Source organism: Capra hircus, chromosome 3, assembly GCF_001704415.2.
Source record: "Capra hircus breed San Clemente chromosome 3, ASM170441v1, whole genome shotgun sequence".
NCBI classification, from domain to species: Eukaryota; Metazoa; Chordata; class Mammalia; order Artiodactyla; family Bovidae; genus Capra; species Capra hircus.
In genome coordinates, this window is record NC_030810.1 from 52,478,239 (window position 1) to 52,500,296 (window position 22,058).

The following is a 22,058-nucleotide window of genomic DNA, read 5'->3' on the forward strand; positions in this document are numbered from 1 at the left end:
AACTTTATTTTAATTTCTTATCAATAAAAGAGCTAATGTGAGTTGAACATTTGCTCTGTTCCAGAATGTGTACCAAGTGCCTATGTACACTGTTTAATTTAATCCTGGCTTTATGGGATAGATGCTGTTACTATATTCACTTGCAGGTGAAGAAATTTAGAAGTTAAATGATTTGTCTGGGATTTTCAAGCTGTTAAGAGACAGAGCTCATGCTAAGCCTGGTATTCTCCCTGCTTGTGAACTTAACTATTTGGCTGCACTGCCTCCCTCCAGGACATCCTAAGCTCACAGTGATTCTGGGGAGTTCATTGAAAAGAAAACCTGTCTGAAAAAAGTGAAAATTGAGTGGGGAGAACTGGATCAGGAAAATGTTGCTAATGCGAACAGCTCTGGTTAATTCAATGGACATGAATTTGAGCAACTGCAAGAGTGAGTGAAGGACAGGGAAACGTGACAGGCTGCAATCCATGGGGTCGAACACAGCTTAGTGACTGAACAACAACAATTTGCTAATTTGGAGGCTGATGTATGCCTTGGATCAAAGTCTACACTGGTACTAATTTTGAAGGTAGTCATGGTTAAATAAATGAATCAGATGAACAAAAGAAATGTTCCTATATAAGTAAATAGATGTTTCCCAAGCATTTTACCACCCCTATACATACAACATTAAATGCAGTGTGTCCTAATGTGCTTATGATTGTGAATCCTTCATTTCTTCTCTGCTTGGTACACTTTTGGACATTTGTTGATTACTTTTTTTCAGTATCCACCTTCTTTTTCTCACAGCACATAGATAATTCTTTTGGGAACCATTTTATACCTCATTCAGTAGTAGTCACTTAATTTGGGAAGAATGGATCCTGATTGGCAAGACCATCTTTCAAATACCATCCTCTTGAGGAGTACTGGTCAGTCTTTACTCAGTCAGTGCATAACATTTTCCCTGTCTATGTTGATGAGTTCAGCACTAGGCATGTGATCTGAATTGGATAAGTTAGTGTGATGCACTGAACTTTTGTTTGAGAAAGAGAAATTTGTTGTTTCTCAGGATGGTCTGGGTTGCCATGTGAGGTCTGGAGCTGCTGCAGCTATTTTGCTTCCATGAGGAAAAGCAGCCTAAGGATGACACAGACACAAGGAGTAGGGAAAAGGTGAAAGAACTGAAGAGAAGCTCAGCTGGAGCAATGATCAAACCATCTCTAAGGTTTTTCCTGCTGCAGGACTTTTTTGTTACATGAATTAATAAGTTTCCTTTGTTGTCTAAGCTAGTTTGAGTTTCCTGTTTTATGCACTGGACATTTTATTGCATTGTATATGTTGTTGTTGTTCAGTTGCTAAGTCATGTCCAACTCCTTGCAACCCCATTAACTGCAGCATGCCAGGCTCCTCTGTCCTTCACTATCTCCTGGAGTTTGCTCCAGTTCATGTCCACTGAGTTGGTGATGCTATCCAACCATCTCATCCTCTGTCATCACCTTCTCCTCCTGCCTTCACTCTTTCCCAGTATCAGGGTCTTTTCCAGTGAGTTGGTTCTTCGCATCAGGTGGCCAAAGTGTTGGAGCTTCAGCTTCAGCCTCAGTCCTTCCACTGCATTGTATATATACATTTCCTATGATTTGGGTTTTTATGGTAATTGAGATTGAATCTCCCTATCACTGATTGGGGTAAACAGAGTTTAACTATTCAGGCAAAACTCCCTGGCAGAAAGCAATGTTGTCCATGTTCTCAAGAGCCATGTAACTTCTTGAGATTCCTTGGCAGGATTTTAGATGTGTTTTATTAGAGATCTTCTCTGTAAGCCTGTCTACTATGGGTCAATTTCTCCTTTACCCAGTTACGTGATATCTCTAACCCTCACTTTCCACATTTGTAAATTCAGGATAGTAATTCTACCTAGTTTACTTGGGGGCTGTAAGGCCTAAGTAAGCTGATTTGTCTAGCATAGGGTCTGTCACATAGTGAATACTTAATCAGTGTTAGTTGTTTCTATTATTGGTATTATTGTTGTTGTTATGAGTTTTCTTAACACTCTCTTCCAGAGCAATCTTTGTTTCCTCTGTAGGCCTAATCCCTAAAAAATTGAACTGAACAGTGTTTATTCGAGCAGAGAGGCAGACAGAACCATTTTGCAAAGTCTATAAAATGACCTTGAAAATTGTGATTTGTCTTCCTATGCTATGCTTCTGAGACTTGGGGGCTCTGTGAGTGAGTCCTGACCGTGCTTTGACCTCAGTGGTATGGCTTGTGCTTGGGATGCTGTGTCCTCCATGGGATTCTGTTGATGGCCTGCAGGGCTCCGTGCAGGGATCATGGGACAGTGCCGCCAAGTTCTTCATAAGCTGACTAGCCCAGTTACTTGGTGAGATGAGGCGGAGCAGTAGCAACAAAATACTTTTTTTTTTTTTTTTTTGCCTTTTTGAATTAAGCAAACAGAAAAATCCATTATTCAGATATGAGGAATGTTAATTTTTAGATGGTCGAGAGTAGACTTATGATAACAACAGCAGTCTGGGACAGAGAATGATGACTGAAATCAGAAGGCCGGAGTACATAAATAAATCAGACAGTGGCACTTCCTGAGCATCTTTCTTCCCACAGGCTCACAGCTGCTATCATGGGAAAGACGTGTGTGGCAACATTCACTCTGAATTGGGAACACAGATATATGTATATTTCCCTTTGTCTGAGGTTTGTACATTTTAAAGAGCCTAAAGATGATTTTTTGCTGTCTTCCTGAGAAGTTAACTTCTGTCTTTCCCTTCCTGTGAGCCAAAAGAATAGTCATCACATGCTACCTACTCATGACTTTATGGAAAGAAACACAGGCCTCATTCAGAGTCTTCACCAACTGGCAAGCATTTCATTGGTCATGGAGGGAATTTTCACTGCTGTCGTGCACACACATTTCCCATCTGAGTGGAGTTGGCCCCTCTGCTGACTAACTTCTTCCCTGACTAATCTCATGAATACAATGGCTAATGAGAATAAAAACAACTATTGCTAATTAAGTATTCATCTAATATATTATCTTTAAAAACATTCTCATTTTGTCCCATAATAATCAATAATCCAGTGTGGTTATTGGGTTAATAACATTAAGAGCCCAATTATATTGGGTTAACAACGGGACAGGATAAATACCTGTCCTGTTTTTATCCTCCTTTCACTGAGGAGGGTTTAAACAGAGGCTTGGAGGGTTCAATAACTTGCCTAGGACACAATCTTAAGAAGCGCAGCCCTCTGCCCAACTCTAGATTGGTCTGACACTAGAGAATGTGTTCTTAACAACTATTCTCCTCTTCTGTGATACCATGATGATTTCCTTGCATTGTAAATATTCTTGCATGTAGTGTTATGCTTGTATTCTTATTATTCTTGATATGTAGAGGCGCCTTTATGCTTGCTCCTGCTCCCAGTTCCTTCCTGTTCAATCAGTATGCACATCTTTGTGACTGAGCCTCTTTTTCCTCTTACCCTACTCTTTAGCCCACCTCATGTTTACATAGTCCTATGGGTGGACAAGAGTGGGTAGCCCATGTCCACAGGCTTTTCGGATGATGCACTGTGGAGAGTAATGGAAGCTCCAATGGCGAGTCTAGGTTGTTTTTTCTACCTACTCCTTCCTTCTGCACCCCAGTGTATTTACTGTCTTTGTCCTTTTGCTCCCATATTCTTTTCCATTATCCTTGGAGCTCCCACAATCTGACATTCTCTCAGGGAACATTTAGATCTCCTGGATCTAGGTTACAAATCCCTAATACTTGAAGCAATTTTCGAAAGTGGGGAAAAGAGCTATTATTTTTAGCTATATATTTGGACTTACCCAACCCACTAAGTTATAAAGAGTAAAGCAGTGTTTGGTAAAAGAACTGAGGGACGGAGCAGCAACTCGATCAGAGCCTGGCTCTTACATATGTGATAATAGCTCAATATTGCCAATTTTCTTTCCACCACCTTCAAGTGCTTCCAAAGAAGATTTGATCGTGGAAATGTTATAACCAGTAGTAAGCTGGTTCTCCCTGAGTTCATTTATTCAACAATGAGTTATTGTCTGTTCTCTTTAAGGTTCCTAAATTTCATTGCCTCACTAACCCTTTTAGCAAAAGCTATGGATTCTTTTCCCCTAAAAATCCACAGCTTTGCATGTAGGACTTGAAGTGATTCATGGACCTTTAAATTCCATCTGAAGACTCCCAGCTAGGAACCCCAGCTTTGTGATGTACCACCTTTCTGGTTTAATCACATTCTATTCTCCACATCAAGTCCTTCTTCATATATGAATATATAGAGATATTCAACCCAGATTCTTAGATGGCACTGTACTCACCCAAGTCCTGTTTGTTCATCACTGAAACTTTACAAGGCTGTTAAAAAAGAAAGGAAGTAACTGTGCAGAATTACTCATAATCCAAGAGATGTCCTTAGCAAAGGCATCATCTTCATCTAGTCAGCCTTCTAAAACTTGGTATGTAGGGTCTCTAAAATGTTTTATGGAGAATTTAAACACTTTGATTGAAATAAAGATCCTAGGAGAGAGGAAAAAGAATATGTCAGTTATGGTTAGGCATAGTGGGTTAGGTAAGTCTCAGTCATTTTGAAAGAGTCATACCAAATACAATGAGTTCTCAAATCTGTAGATATGTGTGTGTGTGTCTGTGTGTGTGTAATGTCTGAAGAAAATGATAATTTTTATACCAAAAAGAAAAGAACGTCTTCCTTTGGGATCCCTTAGTCCACAGTAGTATGACAGCTAATCAGAAAGCTGCTACTCTGTGAGGGGTTTCACTGACTATGTTTTCATATTATTTTGTTGGATGATTTATAGTTTCTCTGACGGGTCTGCTGCAGCCTTTCAGTTCCTAGGAGAAATCATATATCACCCAGAGTCCTAGAACATAGGAAGAGAACAACTGTGCCTGCGCTTCATTGCTGCTGTGGTTTACACTGACTTCCATCACAAACGGAAGTTGACTGATTCCAAAAACCAAATAGAATTTTTTGCGGACCTTCTGGTTACACACTTACTGCTCCCTCTGCAGTAAGAGAAACAGGAGAATTCTCAAGCTGGAACGGTATTGTGTTTCCATACAGAAAACCAAAACCTCGTATAAATTGAGATGAGATGCAAAGGCCATGAGATATTTGTCTTCCATTATTAGGTTTTCCACATTTCCACGTTATACCACATATCATATACTATGGTATAATTGATCAAAGGGGCTCATTATCTAGAACTTCCCATACATTATTCTGGAATGTTCCACTCAAAGGAGAAGAAGCAGAAGTCCCATCTTCACTGTTTGGTCAATGGGTAGTGTGTTCTGCTCAGTGCCAGAGTAACTTGCTGTAGCATTTTTGGAGAACCCGGATTCCTCTCTGGCCTGGCAGAACTTATCTTAGGCTGAGCGCAGAGAGGCTGCAGCCGTATCTGCATCGCTTGCCCCTGGCTTTCTGCCAGGGCACCACGGAGAGCCTGGGTGAAGTCATTCTTCCCTGAAAACCGAGCCGGGAAATTTCTTCTGACATATTGGAATTGACTGAGAAGGTTAAGAAGAGCCTAGCTGAGAATCAGGCTGAGGAGGGTATTCTTTCAAGTTTAGAAAGGGATCACATTACTCTTACGTCTATGGTTTCCTCTACTAAGAAATTATTAAGATGAATTTCCACTGTAAAAAAAAATGGCCATTTGAAAGTACTTGAGAATGTACTAAATTAAACATTCATTTTTAAAACTGTAAGGCACACTATGTATGAGAAGATCAGGCAGTGCACTCAGAATTATCACTGAAGTTTAATTTGTCTCTTTGCTTATGGGTATCTGGATGGAAATCAGTGGGGCTGGCCATGCTCATTTCTTCTTTCTCTACCTTATTCCCAAAGGGCCTCATTGTAATTCCTTTTTATCCTTTTAGTTCCTTCATTTTCTGCTCTCCACATCCTTTCTCCCCTGGAATCTCACTCTCAGGAAATAATCTGATCTCAGTTATCTATACCTTATAAGCTTTAATGTGAATGCAAACATGGATACTGATACTCCTGGGGGAATTAGAATGATGTCACTTATTGTGAAATAGAAGACTTGCTTCTTTCATGAAGGAGACAGAGACCAGTACCTAAATACATTTAAAAAATAAACTTGAATATTTACCAGGCAGGGGAGGTACCATGGTCACAAAGGTAGTTTTCCCATGGTGAGGCTCATCCATTACGTTTGGATGTGCTGAGCTGTACAATTTCCCCCAGTTGTGGAAAACAGCAGTTGCATAATTTGTCTAAATTAATGCTGAGTGTAACAGAGATACCAGATGTAGAAATAAAATTCTGTAGGTGGAGTTTGACCAACAGAACATAGTCACATATAGAAATTTGCAGAATCTAAGTGAAAAACTTGTATTTCTAGTGGGCATGGAGTAGATGGGGTTTCTAGCCACTCTTGAAGATCTGTCTAGGTCTTAAAGGACAGATCAGGTGAAGCAGTTCCCAAATGACATTGTTACAAGATCTTATCTGCAAGCCTAAAACTCTGATAAAGTCATGGTGGGTGAGCAACTTTATAAGACAGTAGAAGGAAGAAGAAGAATCTGAAATGTGTTCCTTTTTGCTTCTGATTATACCTTTTGTATTATGTGTTGACCTCATCCAGCAGTCAACAGTGGTTTCCTTTTGGCCAGAGGTTATTTGACTGTTTGAGAGAGACCTAGAAAACAATTCCTTGGTTTCTTCTATGACCATTTGTGACTCACTGATGGCTGTCTTGCCTACTGTTGTTTCCCGGGTATTCTTAGGGAAATTCTGAGACAGATAATTTCTTTGTCTGTAGAAGTTAGCTCTGGAAATGACAAAAGAAATTTTTATCTTCAAATAGTACACGCTATTTAATCCCAGCTGGATAAAAATGTATGTATATTTACCAGTTTCCCTGAAAAAGTATAGGAAGCCTTGGCATCGAGATGTTAACTAGAGTAAGGAGTCCTACGGCAGTTTGCATAGCATCCTATCCTGTATTTTTGCCTTGTAGCATTTATCAAAATTGCAGTTCATTACTTGTGTAATGGTTGGTTATCAATTCCTTTCCTCAAACAAGGACTCTGTCCTATACCAGGCTCAGAGTAGTGTTAGCTAAACTTCTGAGTGATGCAATAAGAGGTGCTTATTTTCTTGTTTCTGCTTTTCTCTAGTTTTACAGCTTCTATTGTGAGCATACTGTGTTCCTCATTACAAAATGCAAGCCTTACTAAAATGAAGGGTACATAATTAAGTATTCTCTATTACTTTTAAGAGAAGATATTTCTGCAGCTGAAGAAGAAACCTACATGGAAAGGACTAGCAAAGAAAGGGACACATTGAGGAGTGTGTGGAAATGGTAGGTTTCCTCTCTTGGATCTGAGAGCTTGTTAAGTAGAGGAGATATCCTAAAGAAAGCACAGAGTGTGCCAAGATCAAGAGAAGTCCATCCCCACAATAGCAGATAATTGACCTGGTGGCTTTGTCTTCACTTAAAATAACGACACAGTTCATATGTATTCTTTACCCTTTAGCATTGGGCTTGCTTTTTCAAGGAAAAAAATTATGTGAGACTTACTACAGAATCACTTGTTAGCTGTATTATGTTTCAGGATATGTTTCTAGGCACTTCATGGTGGAAATTTGGCCCTCGGAGCTTAGCCTTGGTTTTCATTTATTTCCTGTGTCAGTATATTTTAGTATGTCTTTGAGTAAACTGGGTAGCAAGCTCTCACCCCCAATAATTTATGACTGATCGGAATAGCTACAACTATTTTTACTGTCAGAAGAATTTAAATTTACTACATGACAGTCATATTCCACAGTCGCATTTAGTATATTAGAATCGCAGGAGAAGTTACTTACACAGAACAAGGGCAGTAGATCTTCAGTAATGGTCGTTTGGTAATGTATCTTTTGATTTTAGGTTGAAAAGAACCTTGATGTTTGGGGGTTTCTGATTTTCAGATGAGTGGCTAATAGCCTATTTTCAGAAAAGCACTGGGGACAGGAACATGTACTTGGCTTCACTGAGTGCAGAAACTCTGCTTCTTGGTGGACCACAGTTTGACTTTGTTTGGAGAGCTGCTGTGGTATAACAAAGCACCCTTTATGCCTTTGCAGTTTTCCTTGCCAGCCATCACCTGCCAATTGGTTCTTGTCTATGGAAGTGTTCTGAGTTGGAAAATGAGGTGAGAAATACTTTATTTAATTCTAGGCTACTCCTACCTTTTGGATAGCATTACATTTGAAAGTTTGGGATTTGGCTGGTTCACTTGTTCATTTTTTCACTTGAAAATGTGCATTAACTTATTTTTGCTAATTTGTTAACTAATTTTTAAATTTGCTATCAGGGTACTGTGCTAGGCACTGTGGAATTAGATTCAGAGAGGAGAGACAGGCTATGTTCTTATTAAGTTTACAGAATTAGAGACAAGAAAAACATCAAATGAAAAGCTACTCAGCCTTTAAAATTTTTTTTAAATTATTTATTGGAGTATGGTTAATTAACAGTGTTGTGGTTGTGTCAGGTGTACAGCAGAGTGATTCAGTTATACATACACATGTTAGCTATTCTTTTTCCAATTCTTTTCCCATTTAGGCTATTACAGAGTGTTGAGCAGAGTTCCCTGCACCCTACAGGGATGGTCCTTAGGTCCTTAGGTCCTTGTTTATCTGTTTTGAATAGAGCAGTGGCTACACAGCCTTTTAATTGCAGCTGTGATCTGGTCTGCTGTAGGTATTATGAGGAAGTCTAAGTGGAAGATACACTAGGGGGAAGATACACTAGATGGGAGGTATGCAGAAGGCCATGACTTTATGTGAAGGCCTTGAAGTAAGAAGGAGCTGCTGTCATCACAGAGATGTGGTGACTGCCGCTCAGTGCGGGAGGGTGAGTATGCCCGCGGAGAAGATAGAGCAGGGGTCAGGGGTTAGATTGTAAGGCTCCTAGCCACGGTGAGAACTTCGGACTCTGAGCTCCACACTTTCAGCTGATTTAAAGGTCTCCTTTAGGAAGACTGTGTAGGGAACACATTTCATTTGCATGCAGTTTGGCGACCCCTCCATTAGCCTCCTCGCTGTTTTGGAAATCGCTTGCCTGTCATTCTATCCCCATGATTATCATGGAGACAATGGTGTTGCATTAGGCCACTCTGTGTCTCAACCACAGTGGATTTATCCAGGGGTTTTTCTTATTTAATTCCCTCGGGTATTGGAATTGACTCTGAGAACGAGAAGTTAGTTTCTTTCGTGATGGCTAAAACAGTGGACCAAAGTGAAGAGCTCTTAAGAGGCTGTGTTCTGTTGGGTGGCCTGAGACCAGAATGGAGGAACGAAGAACTGAAGGTGAAATCAGAGAGGCGGAATCCATTCCTGACTCCTCCACATGCTCCAGGCCCTGATTCTAGACATTTCTAGAGAAAAGCAGAAACAAGAAAATATGCCTCTCATTCCATCACTCAGAAGTTTAATTAAGACTACTCTGAGCCTGGTGTAGGACAGAGTCCTCGTTTGAGGAAAGGAATTGATAACCAACCATTACACAAGTAATGAATTACAATTCTGATAAATGCTACAAAGAAAAAATATAGGACAGGATGCTATGCAAACTAGAATGGAACTCCTTACTCTAGTTAATATCTTGATGCCAAGTCTTCCTATACTTTTTCAGGGAAACTGGTAAATATACATGCATTTTATCTATTTGGGATTAGATAGTGCATACTATTTGAAGATAAAAATTTCATTTGTCAGGTCCTTTAGCCTTGGATTCCATAACATAATAGTATTCCTCTAAAAAGTCTTCTCACCCCGCTTTGTGTTAAAGCTAGCCAGAGTTAGTTTCAGTGACTAATGTAAAATTATTTTTTTTTTCTGTGTATGAAGATATTTATAGACATGTATTACAATTTTGCTTTAGGCCCATCTTCTGATTGTAAGTGAGCCTCAAAGCTTGTTAAGTCATGGAAAGTCAATTATCCTCTAGTTTAGTTTAAGGATACAAGAGAACAGGAGAAGTTCAGTTCATCTAACATTTCCCAAGAAGGAAAATGTATTCCAAGGAAACTCTGCTGCTTAAGCAGAAACACTTTAACAGGATAATTTATGGATCTGAGTGTAAAACCTTAATAAGAAATGATATTTTACCTGTAGTATTCTCTCTCATCTGTGTCTTTACAGCTCACTCAGGTCTTATTTCGTTTTGAAGGTGGTGTAAACAGCAGTACTATTAGCATAAATTAAAAATGTGGTTTATTTATAAGCATGACCAACTGCATTTTCTGATTTCTGTCTTTGCTGCACTCTCAGCTCTTGGAGTGAGCAGCTTTGCTAACAGAGGGTCACTTGCACCGGTCTGGCTTCTGGGTCTGCTAGTTTGAGTGAACAGCCTCTGCCAACCACTGCTGAGATTTGAGAAAATGCTACTCTGAAAATAGGCAAATTAAAGACAATTCTGCCGTGGTGTGATTACCAGCTGCTCCTCTTACCTAGTTACCGAGCTCACTGTGAAACTGCACAGAACAGTAGAGAAGAACAGGATCTGTGGATTCAGGTCTGTGTGGAAACCCCGTCTCTGTTTTTCTCACACTGAGTGATTTCCAGCAAGTTACCTGATCTTTCTAAATCTCAACTTGCTTATCAGTAAAATGGTTTACTAATAGTACTTACTGCATCAGAATCGTATGCTTCAGTAAAATAATACTCATGAAGCCATAATAAGCTTTTAAGTACTGCTGCTGCTGCTGCTAAGTTGCTTCAGTTGTGTCCAACTCTGTGCAACCCCATTGACGGCAGCCCACCAGGCTCCTCTGTCCCTGGATTCTCCAGGCAAGAATACTGGAGTGGGTTGCCATTTCCTTCTCCAATACATGCATGCATGCTAAGTCCCTTCAGTCGTGTCTGACTCTGTGTGACCCTATGGACAGCAGCCCACCAGGCTCCTCTGTCCACGGGATTCTCCAGGAAGAATACTGGAGTGGGTTGCCATTTCCTTCTCCATTTAATTACTAGTATTGCTCATTATATTATGACTGTTATTATGTAAAGCAGTTACCACAATGCCTAGAATTTGATAAATGTTGTAACTCTTTTATTCTTAAAATGTACATATCCATATCTTTAAAAGTTCAGTGGGTAAACATCTCACCTGTCCTTTCTGTCCCTGCACAGCAGGTGAAGAATCCCTGACTCATTCGAACATCTCATTTTATAGGCAGAGACTGAAACCCAGAAGAGCGGCAGTTTCTTAAGGTCAAGCAGTGCCTGGCAGAGCTGGTTGTGGAACTCAGGGACCTCGTTCTTAATTCAGTTTTGTACACACAATGCCGCCTATTTCATATATAGACGACAGCACATTCTTTGGCTTCATTGATATGTATATGGAGGGCATATGATGTTTGTGAAAGATACTGTTTGAGGCCATCCCAAACCTTCAGACTTGTGAATATGGAAATGTTAATATAGATCCTTGTTTGTCCCAAATCATATTTCTGTTAGAGATCACGTGTTTCCTGTGCAGAGCCTTATTTACTAAAGTATCTTCCTTTGGTTGGTGGCAAGTTTTCCTAAGAATTCTGAGTTTGTAATCATTTCACAGGTATTATTGCACCCAAGAACAGGGAGGGAATGAATCTCCAAGTTTTATTGCCAGAAAGATTCTGGGCACCTGGATTCTAGATGATTGTCCCAAACACTTCTTACATTATCTGATGAGCTGTTTGTACTTCAATGAAATCGTACACTAGAACATGTCATGGATCTTTGGGATTGCTCATGAATAATTGAAGCAATGATTGTTAAGTCCTTTAATTCCAGACATTTACTCTATGATGGTTCCGTTAAACTTGACATTGGTCAGACTACTGAGTTGCATGGAAGGCTATATTTTAAGAGGACCACAGCCAAACATAGTACACATAGGAGCAAGTAAAGAGGATGAGAGGAGTTCTAGGAGTTGAGTTCTGTGAAGGAGGGTAAATGAATGGGGTTTATTTGACCTGGAAGAGAGGTGAGGAGGGGTAAAAATCTGCCTTCAAGTAAGTTCATCTGCATCACTTCTTTCCAGATTCCGTATATAAGGGATGCCGTATGATATTTCTCCTTCTCTGTCTGACTTACTTACAGTATGACAATCTCTGGGTCCACCTGTGTTGCTAGAATGGCCTTATTTCATTCTTTTTAATGGTGAGGTAGTATTCCACTGTATATATGTCCCACATCTTCTTTATCCATTCCTCTGTTGATGGATATTTACATTGCTTCTATGTCCTGGCTATTGTAAATGAATATTGTTCACCCCCAGTGAACATTGGGGGTGCTTGTATCCTTTTGAATTTTTGTTTTCTCTGCATATATGCCCAGGAGTGGGATTGCTAGGTCATATGGTAGTTTTATTTTTAGTTTTTTTTTTTTAAGGAACGCAATACTGTTCATAGAGTGAACTCCGGGAGATGGTGATGGACAGGGAGGCCTGGTGTGCTGTGATTCATGGGGTCGCAAAGAGTCGGACACGACTGAGCGACTGAACTGAACTGAACTGATAGTGGCTATATCAGTTTATGGTCCCACCAACAGTGCAAAAGGGTTCCCTTTTCTCCACACCCTCTCTAGCATTTATTGTTTGTAGATTGTTTAATGATGGCCATTTCTGACAGTGTGAAGGGATACCTTCTTATAGTTTTGATTTATATTTCTCTAATAATTAGTGACGTTGAACGTTGTGTCATGTGTTTGTAAGCCATCTGTATGTCTTCTTTGGAGAAATGTCTGTTCAGACTTTTTGTCCTAACAGAGCTCCTGATTCCTGTTCCTTTCCCACTGTTCTCTGTATCAATAAATGGCATCATAGTCAACTCAGGTATATGAGTTTCCTATTGCTGGTGGAACAAATTACTACGAACTTAAAACAACACTAAATTTATGTCCCAGTTCTGGAGGCCAGAGTTCTAAAATGGGGTGGCAGGGCCACATTCCTCCTGGAGCCTTCGTCTCATTGCCTTCTTCAGCTTCTGGAGGCTGCTTGTACTCCTCGGCTGCTGGCCCTGCGTCACTCTGACCTCTGCTTTCATTGTCACATCTCCTTTTCTGGCTCTGACCCGTCTATCCCCGTATTTTCTTTCTGAGGACCCTTCAGATACATTGGGCCCACCCAGATAACCCAGGATAATCTCCCCCTCTCAACATCCTTAATTTAAACACATCAGCCAGTTTCTTTTAACATGGAATTGGAGACTAGGATGCAGGTAATTTTGGGAGCCATTATTTGGTTTACTACATCTTCCCTGGTGGCTCAGATGGTAAAAAAAAATCTGCCTACAGTGCTGGAAACCAGGTTCAGTCCCTGGGTCAGGAAGATCCTCTGGAGAAGGGAATGACAACCCACTCTAGTATTCCTGCCTGGAGAATCCCATGGACAGAGGAGCCTGGTGGGCTGTGGTCTATGCGTCACAAAGAGTCAGACATGACTGAGCGACTAACACTTTCACACCAAGTTCTAGGGCCATAACTAAGGTGTTGCCCTGTTTTTCTTTCATCCAGTCCATCAAGTCCTGTTGGGGTCTCTACCATTGCCACCTCACCTGCCACATTTTCTCACGTGTACCACTGATGCCCAAGCCTTTTCATTTGGTTGCCCTGTGTCTGCCCTGGCCTCTCTCCTGTTTGTTCTCCTCACAGAAGCCAGAATGGCTTTTAAAAATGTGGGTCAGGTCACACCACTCCTCTGCCCAAGCCCTGCAGGAAGTTTATATCTTACTCAGAAAAATACATCCACATCCCTTTCCATGGGTTATGGCCGTTACCCTTTGGCCCACTCAGCCGTGTATTTCTTACCTCGTCTCCTCTCTCTGCCTCGCTCTCTGCTCCAGCCACACCAGGTCTTTTGCTGTTTTAAAATTTGCTTGGGACATTCTTCCCCCAGATATCTACCTGGCTCCTTTCCTCCCTTCTTTCATGTCTCTGCTTGCATTTTACCTCCTCAAAGCACTAAGAAGCATTGCTGTAGGGGAAGTAACAAAGACCGTAAGCAGATAGTTAAATAGCACTGTTGAGTTAAGAATGAGCAGAGTGGGAAGTACCAGCTGCACAGGGAAGGGTATCAAATTTGAGTGAGTGTGTGAGTGTGCTTCAGTTCAGTTCAGTTGCTCAGTTGTGTCCGACTCTTTGCGACCCCATGAACCTCAGCACACCAGGCCTCCCTGTCTATCACCAACTTCCGGAGTCTACCGAAACTCATGTCCATTGAGTCAGTGATGCCATCCAACCATCTCATCCTCGGTCGTCCCCTTCTCCTGCCCTTTCCCAGCATCAGAGTCTTTTCAAATGAGTCAGTTCTTTGCATCAGGTGGCCAAAGTATTGGAGTGTCAGCTTCAGCATCAGTCCTTCCAATGAACACCCATGACTGATCTCCTTTAGGATGGACTGGTTGGATCTCCTTGCAGTCCAAGGGACTCTCTAGAGTCTTCTGCAACACCACAGTTCAAAAGCATCAATTCTTCAGCACTCAGCTTTCTTTATAGTCCAACTCTCACATCCATACATGACTACTGGAAAAAGCATAGCTTTGACTAGATGGACCTTTGTTGGCAAAGTAATGTCTCTGCTTTTTAATATGCTGTCTAGGTTGCATATGTATTTATTTAGTTTTGGCCGTGCTGGGTCTTCGCTGCTTTGTGTGGGTTTTCTCTAGTTGCGGCAAGTGGGGCCTAGCTCTTTGTTGCTTGGGGTTCTCGTTGCGGTGGCTTCTCTTGTGCAGCACAGGCCCTAGGTGTATGGGCTTCAGTAGTTTCGGCACACAGGCTCAGAAGTTGTGGCTCTTGGGCTTAGTTGCTCCATGACATGTGCAGCCTTCCTGGACTAAGGATAGAACCCATGTCCCTTGCATTGGCAGACGGAGTCTTATCCAGTGTGCCACCAGAGAAGTCCTGTAAGTGTGTGTTTACTTGCGGCACTAAAAGGTTTGGTAGAGTGGCATTGACAGAAAAAGCCAGCAGAAAGAGGTAATAGCTGAGGTAAGCTTTGAGGAAAGGAGCAGGGATTTTAAGACCAATAATCATAGCTACCACTTATGGTAGTATGGCAGTGTTACACACCTGTAGTGGTTAATCACAAAGAGTAGGGAACGACTGAGCAACTAACATTTACTTACTTATTTACTTAGTGGTTAATAAGTAACAGTGATCACTTATTCTTCTTAGCGTGTTTCAGGGCCAGTGCGACTTATTTCATTTTCTATTACACTAATTCAGCACATTGTGTGTGTGTGAAGTCACTCAGTCATGTCCCACTCTTTGCGACCCTGTGGACTGTAGCCCACCAGGCTCCTCTGTCCATGGGATTCTCCAGGCAAGAATACTGGAGTGGGTTGCCATTTCCTTCTCCAGGGGATCTTCCCAACCCAGGGATCGAACCAGGGTCTCCTGCTTTGCAGGCAGACGCTTTATCCTCTGAGCCACCAGGGAAGCCACCATTTAGCACATTACCTCATATGAATCCTCACACATCTCTGTGAGGTTGGTATGGTTATTCTCCCCATTTTTCAGATAGGAAAACTCAGTTGTAGAGGTCATTTGCCAAAGGCGACACAGCTAGCAAATGTCAGCAGTGGAATTTGGATTTTTCTTCAAAGCCTAATCTATTAACTACACAAACACTATTCTGCCTCTCCTCTTAAGGGTGTGTGTGTATGTGTGTGGTGGGGGGGAGGTGCATGTATGTGCATGAGAGGGAGGGGGCCCACCAACTGTGTGTTATTATTAAAGTATACAATAGGAGGTGGGGAAAATAAGGACATACGAGACACACGGCTGGCAGGACAGGCATGGTTCTGCTTCCATTTCCTAGGTTTAAGTATCAGGCTTTTCCTCTTTCCTCTTTCCTCACCCCCCAGGGGTGAGAATTCTAAGCAACAACTTTTGGAGTTATCCAAAGAGAAAAAGAATGCTCTTAGTCTCAGGTGCAGCTGTGAGGCCTCAAAAGCTGGAGAAGTGAGGCCAGCAAATTGAGCTGGGCTCCTGACTGTGATTGCTGGAGCGCCAGGAGAAAGCTGCGCAGTTCGATTCACCTCCATCTGCCCTTCCTTTTGGGGGACCCGTCTCACTGATGATGAGCTCGCGGTGGGAGGAGAGCCCGAGCCGAGTCCTGTTGGTGTCCCTGTGATGAAGAAATCACGTGCACCCTTTCAAGGTGATGTGAAGAGGCGACTAAACAATTTTGAGAGGCTCCAGCTAGAAATCTGGTTAGATGACATTGACTGGTCCAGGGAGGGGTTGGTTGCAGTCCCCCACACCTGACCTTGCATAATGTAGCATGTCCCCGGAATGTGACATGCAGCTCCATGTACTGTGTATTAAAAAGCTGTATTGGCTTATTCTTAACAGGGAACCAGCTCTGACCTGCATTTTACAGCAGCTGTCTGCTGCACTCTTCAGCATCAAGCACGAGGTCAGCCTGTCCCCAGCGTCTTTTCCTTTTGTGACTGTGTTATAAAAGAAAATGCTCCTTAATTGTTCCTGTTCTCCCTCATCTGTATTTGATGTCCTGCTTGCCACCTAGGCCTTTCAGAGAGCTCCTGTTGATCATACCCTTCTTCAGGTTTTGTTTAAATAAAATGTGGAGAAAGGTAAAGTGTTTGTGTGTAAACTGCAAATCTGCATTGTCCAGTATGGCAGCTGCTAGCTACATGTGGCTCCTGAGCAGCACTTGGAATGTGGCTAGTCCAAGTAAGATCTCTTCTAAGGGTAAGATACACAGTAGATTACAAAGGCTCCATGCCACAAAAAAGAAAGAATGTAAAATACCTCATTAAGAATTTTTATATTGATTACTTAGTGAATGATAATATTTTGCTTTATTATATTAAAGTCTGATACTAAAGGGTTTCCCAGGTAGTCCTAGTGGTAAAGAACTTGCCTGCCAATACAGGAGATATAAGATGCAGGTTTGATCCCTGGGTTGGAAAGATCCCCTGAAGGAGGGCATGGTAACCCATTCCAATATTCTTGCCCAGAGAATCCCATGGACAGAGGAGCCTGGTGGGCTACAGTCCATAGGGTCGAAAAGTCGGACATGACTGAAATGACTTAGCCTGGAGATGAAACTAAAGTTAATTTCCCTATTTATTTTTTACTTTTTGAATGTAACTATGAGAAAATTAAAAATTATAAGTGTGGCCTACATTTTGGTTTGCAGTATACTTTTGTGGGATAGCCCCTCTCAGCCTAATGAGACTTCTGCCTGCTGTAATCCATTCTTGGAGCAGAAGATCAAGTGAATTAAAAATTTCCCATCCTCTCCTCGCCCTTTGCCTTTGTGGTCCTGGACCCACTGATTAAATCCTGTTCAGGTATTAGGCACTGGGACTTTTGATCGCCAGGTTTTTACCATCCTCAGGCCTTTCTCTGGCTGTTCTCAATCTGCCGGCCCTAACTGTGAGCCATTTCGCAGTTCTGATCTCAGCCTTCTTTCACTTCCCTCTGCTTCTCACTTTATACTTTCCTTGGATGATTCTGTCCATGTTCATGGCTTCATTTACCATCTTCAGACTGATGATATACAGATTTGTATCTTCTGCCCCAACTCCTCTCCTGACATCACTAATTTAGCTGCTGGATGGATGACTGCAGTGAGTTGCCCTGCAGGTCCCTCAAAGCACAGCATGTCCTCAGTGGGACTCTGACTCTTTGTCCCATGTTTGTTTCTGTCCCATTTTGTCTTCAAGTCTTAGGAGTCATGGTAACATCCATCCATTTCTCCAAGGCAGGTACCCAAGCAATGGCATCCTTGATGCCTGTCTCTTGCATCTCTACGTCTAGTCAATACCCAGGCTCCATCAGTTCTGCTAAATCTTTTTGAGCCCACGCTCTTCTCACCACATTCTCTGCTACTTTCATAGCTCAGGACACTGTTTTCTTTCTATCTCCGTGTGCCTTCGTTTCCCCACTTCCTTCCTCTTTGCCTCTAGTCTTGCTTCCCTCCAGGTCCTTCTCTTCAGTACAACCAATATGATCTTTGCAGGACATAAAAGTCGTTGCTTTTAGGATCAAGTCCATATTCCTTTATGTGGCCTACAAGGACCTGTGTTTTCTGGATTCTGCTAGCCTTTCCAGCCTTATCTCTTAGTTTTCTCCCCCCAGCCCCAGTTCCCTATCCACTAGCCAAACCAGACTTTATGCCTCACAGGGCTTCCTCTCTTCCCTTGCTGGCTTTCTCAGTTTAGGTTAAACATTCCCACTGTGCTCCAGGCTTCCTTTACCACTGTTCTGATGCTGCTGCTGGGCCATAACTGTTGGTTTAATTGTCTTTCTGCGCCCTTTAGTCTATGAATCCAGGGGATCAGGGAGTCTGTCTTTCTTGTTTATCTTTATCACAAGGGCCTGTGCAGTGTCTAACTCATGCCAAGAACTTCAGTAAATCTTTGTGGAGTAAATGAATAGCTAATTCAACTGTTGGAGGTGGTTATAACATTGGATGAACTTCCCAAGTGGATCAGTGGGTAAAGAATCTGCCTGCAGTGCAGGAGATGCAGGTTTGATCCCTGGGTTGGAAAGATCCCCTGGAGGAAGGCATGGTAACCCACTCTAGTATTCTTGCCTGAAGAACCGCATAGACAGGAGCCTGGTGAGCTACAGTCCATGGGGTCGCACAGGGTCAGACATGGCTGAAGTGACTGAGCATGCATGCATGCGTAACATTGGACAGGAAGTGGAAGTCGGACTCACATCCCTTGGCTCCTTGCCTGTGGGTGGAGTATGAGCACAGCCATTCAGAACAGTGCTAGCTGGCCACCACGCCGGACTGGCTTCTGCTCCACCAGCTAGCTGTTCACCGATTAGTGACTGGATCGTGGGGAGGCACAGAATCCTAGCAATCGTTTGTGAAGTTAAGTGAAAGTTCAGTCGCTCAGTCAGAGTGGGTTGCCATTCCCTTCTCCAGGGCATCTTCCTGACCCAAGGACTGAACTCAGGTCTCCTGCATTGCAGGAAGATTCTTTACTTTCTGAGTCACCAGGAAACTGGCACATACTGGTGAAAGATCTGGTGGGGGAAAGAGTTCACATTTAATGACTCAGAACAATTTTTATTTGTGTCTGTGTGTATCTGGGACCTTCATTTACCTGTTTTGCTCTTACCTAAGCTTTCTAAGACGCATTGGCAAACTTGGAACACTTTATGATTGAAATGTACATGAGACAAGACCCCCGTGGGAGCTCTTCTCTTCTGTCTGTGGAGCATTTACCTGGCGCTCCTGGGAAGGTGTATTTAACTTCCAGACAGTTGCAAGCAACAATGGCCAAGTGTGAGACGGAGATAGTTACACAACATGAAACATGTAAGATGGGCTTTGTTTCTCACCCAACAGTGCATTTCATGTCTACTTGAAGATGTGGTTTAGAAGTGTTCTCTAAGTTAAATAAACATTTAGTGTCCAATTCGTTCTCACTTCGTTCCTCTGCAGGAAGACGCTGGTGGCCTCTCACTGTGCTTCTGGACTGTGTTTGCACTGCGTCTGCACTGAATCCCACCAAGTTGCTCACAGCTTTGACAAGGTTTGAGGATTTGACAATGTTTAGGTCTGGATACAGCAGAATGATGAAACAGTGAGTGCTGGTGATCAGAATATGAGTGGTGGTTTGGGACTCAGCTTCACACTGAACCCCTTTCAACTTGCAGTGCAAGGCTCTGTGGTCCATCTGGAAGGAACCATAAAGCATCTTTTGTCATCTTGTTTCAGTACCTAGAATAAATTCAGAAGATCAGAAGTGGGTTTCTCTGTACAAAAAAGCATGTGTTTCCCATCAGCAGACAGCAGACTCCTTTGTAGCTGGATTCAGAATCTTCGTTGTGGACTGCTCCTGGCATTATCTCAGCTTTTGCAGGTCTGGGGGTGACTCCTTTTCACTTCTATGTCTTCTCCTTAACAGCAAGATCTGCTTCATCCTGATATATTTTTAAGTACCAGTCAGGGTGTGACTTGTTCCCTTGCTGAGGTGTTCACTGATGCCCAGCACCCCAGCCTCTTACTTTAATTCCCAGTTTCTGTGTTAGAGTCTTATTTAGATAGATGGAACCAATTGAGTGGGCCCTGCTGAAGAGCCATATTCAGTTACTGTAAATCTTCCTCCTGGTGTTGCAGACAGTGAGGTCTCCTGGGATTTTGTTGGGAAATCTTATTGGATTTGCAAGACTTAAGATAATATAGAAACCCTCCTCAAATAGTAAAGGGCCTCATTTCTTTGCCTTGAAAGATGTTTTCAGAGTCTGTCTCAAGAGTCTTGCTGATAAGGAAGTTACTTCTAATATTTCAAGAAAAACAGAACACACAAAGCCTTCTATTTTCTTAGTGCTTTGCCTCTCCATGCCCTTATATCTCTTTAACATCATTTTTATGCTTTTCCTCTACATTTCTTTCCCTCTTTCTCTCACTCACTCTTTAACCTTAGGCCCGTGTTTCAAATGGACTTAATTACTAACCATGAAACTTGGTAATGATGCCCTTAGGGGAAAAGTCTTTCTTCTTTCATTTTCCCCGACTTTGGCGAGCAGGGAATGTCTCTTACAGACATAAGTGAATACGTTTCATGATAAAGTATGTTTTTTCCTAATCAAGTGAGCATCTCCTTGCTCATATAAAGGGTACAGTTCTGTTGCTCTGAGAAGCAGCATCTAACAGAAGAAAGAATGTTAGCCTTGGAGTCAGAACCATGTTAGAAACCCTGCTCCATCTTTATTTTGAGCACATTATATCACTGCTCTGCATGTCCATTAATTTGTCTGTAATACGGGGATAATAATATCTACTATGCCATGTTCACAGTTAGGAACAGTATGCATACCACTAATAAGTACCTGGCATATAGTGGACATTCAAATGGTAGTTGTAAACAACTCCAGCCAGGATCTTTGATAAATGTCTTCTTTCAGACTTCCTGAGTCCAGGAGCCTTTGTAACCTTCATGCCTTCAGTAAACTATATCTTGTGTTTCAAAAACTCAAAGACTGAAACTCTGGTTAAAACAAAATCCAGAGTTTCCCAGGTCTTCAGTGATGTTTTTAAAAGGAAAGTTTTGAGGCAGGAAATAAGATTTTTGGAATCATCTTTAAGATTTTTGTGTGCTTATGGTAATTAGCTTCATAAAATGCATGTCCTCAAAGATGTGGGTGGATGTGTAAACAAGGAAGCTGGTGTTACAGGAACCCATGCATCATGGAAGGCCCAAACAACTCCCTCTGAGGAAGAATGTCCTTGGGAGTTGGGCTTTAATCAACATGAGAAGCCATCATGTGTGCCCCAGGCCATTAGTAATATTTCTGTTGGCGGCAGAGTGATACTGTATCTGCTTGGCTAAAAAATATGAATTTTCTGGTCTCTTAATAACAGATGGTGGTGAAGGGGTACATAGTATCTGTTATGATACTGCGTGTTTGTATGCCCTCCAAAGTTCATATGCTGAAACCCTAGTCTTCAGTCTGATGGTATGTGGGCATGGAGCCTTTGGGAAGTAATGAGATCACGAGGGTAGAACCTTCGTGATTAGACTGGTACCCTCATAAGAAGAGACGGGGAGACCGTGCTTCCCCTCTGTCTGTCTCTCTTTCTGTCTTTATCTCTCTGTCTCTCTCTGTCCTTTGCCTCTGTCCTCATCCCTGTTTCTGTCTGTCTCTCTCCTTTTTCTCTTGGCCATGTGAGGATCCATCCAGAAAGTGGCTCTCTATACACCAGACAATGGATCTGCAGTACCTTGATCTTGGATTTTCCAACCTCCCAAACTGTGAGAAATAAATGTTTATTTAAACCACCAGTCTATATTATTTTTTTTAGCAGCCCAAACCGACTAAGACAGCAGTGAAAGGGGCTGTGGCAAGTAGTATGTTATTCAAATAAAGTATGTAGACTTTAATGCAAATCAGAAATGGAAATAAAGTCAAGAGTCTGTATTTATTTATAATAAACTTTGTGTGTTAAGTGGGCTTTTCTGTTCTCATATTTTACTATGTGTTGAAATAATAAACATTTATGATATTCTTCTGGCTTGTAGTGTTTTCATCATTTT

The 22,058-nt window shown here is 42.0% G+C and overlaps 1 protein-coding gene and 1 non-coding gene across 2 annotated transcripts in view; one reads left to right on the forward strand and one right to left on the reverse strand.

The window, feature by feature from the left end:
* ST6GALNAC3 (ST6 N-acetylgalactosaminide alpha-2,6-sialyltransferase 3) overlaps window positions 1-22,058 on the forward strand; it is a 635,275-nt gene that overhangs the window by 34,024 nt on the left and 579,193 nt on the right. The window lies entirely within an intron of this gene.
* Window positions 15,397-15,468, reverse strand: TRNAC-GCA. The gene has a single exon. It is a non-coding gene; the product is annotated as a tRNA-Cys (tRNA).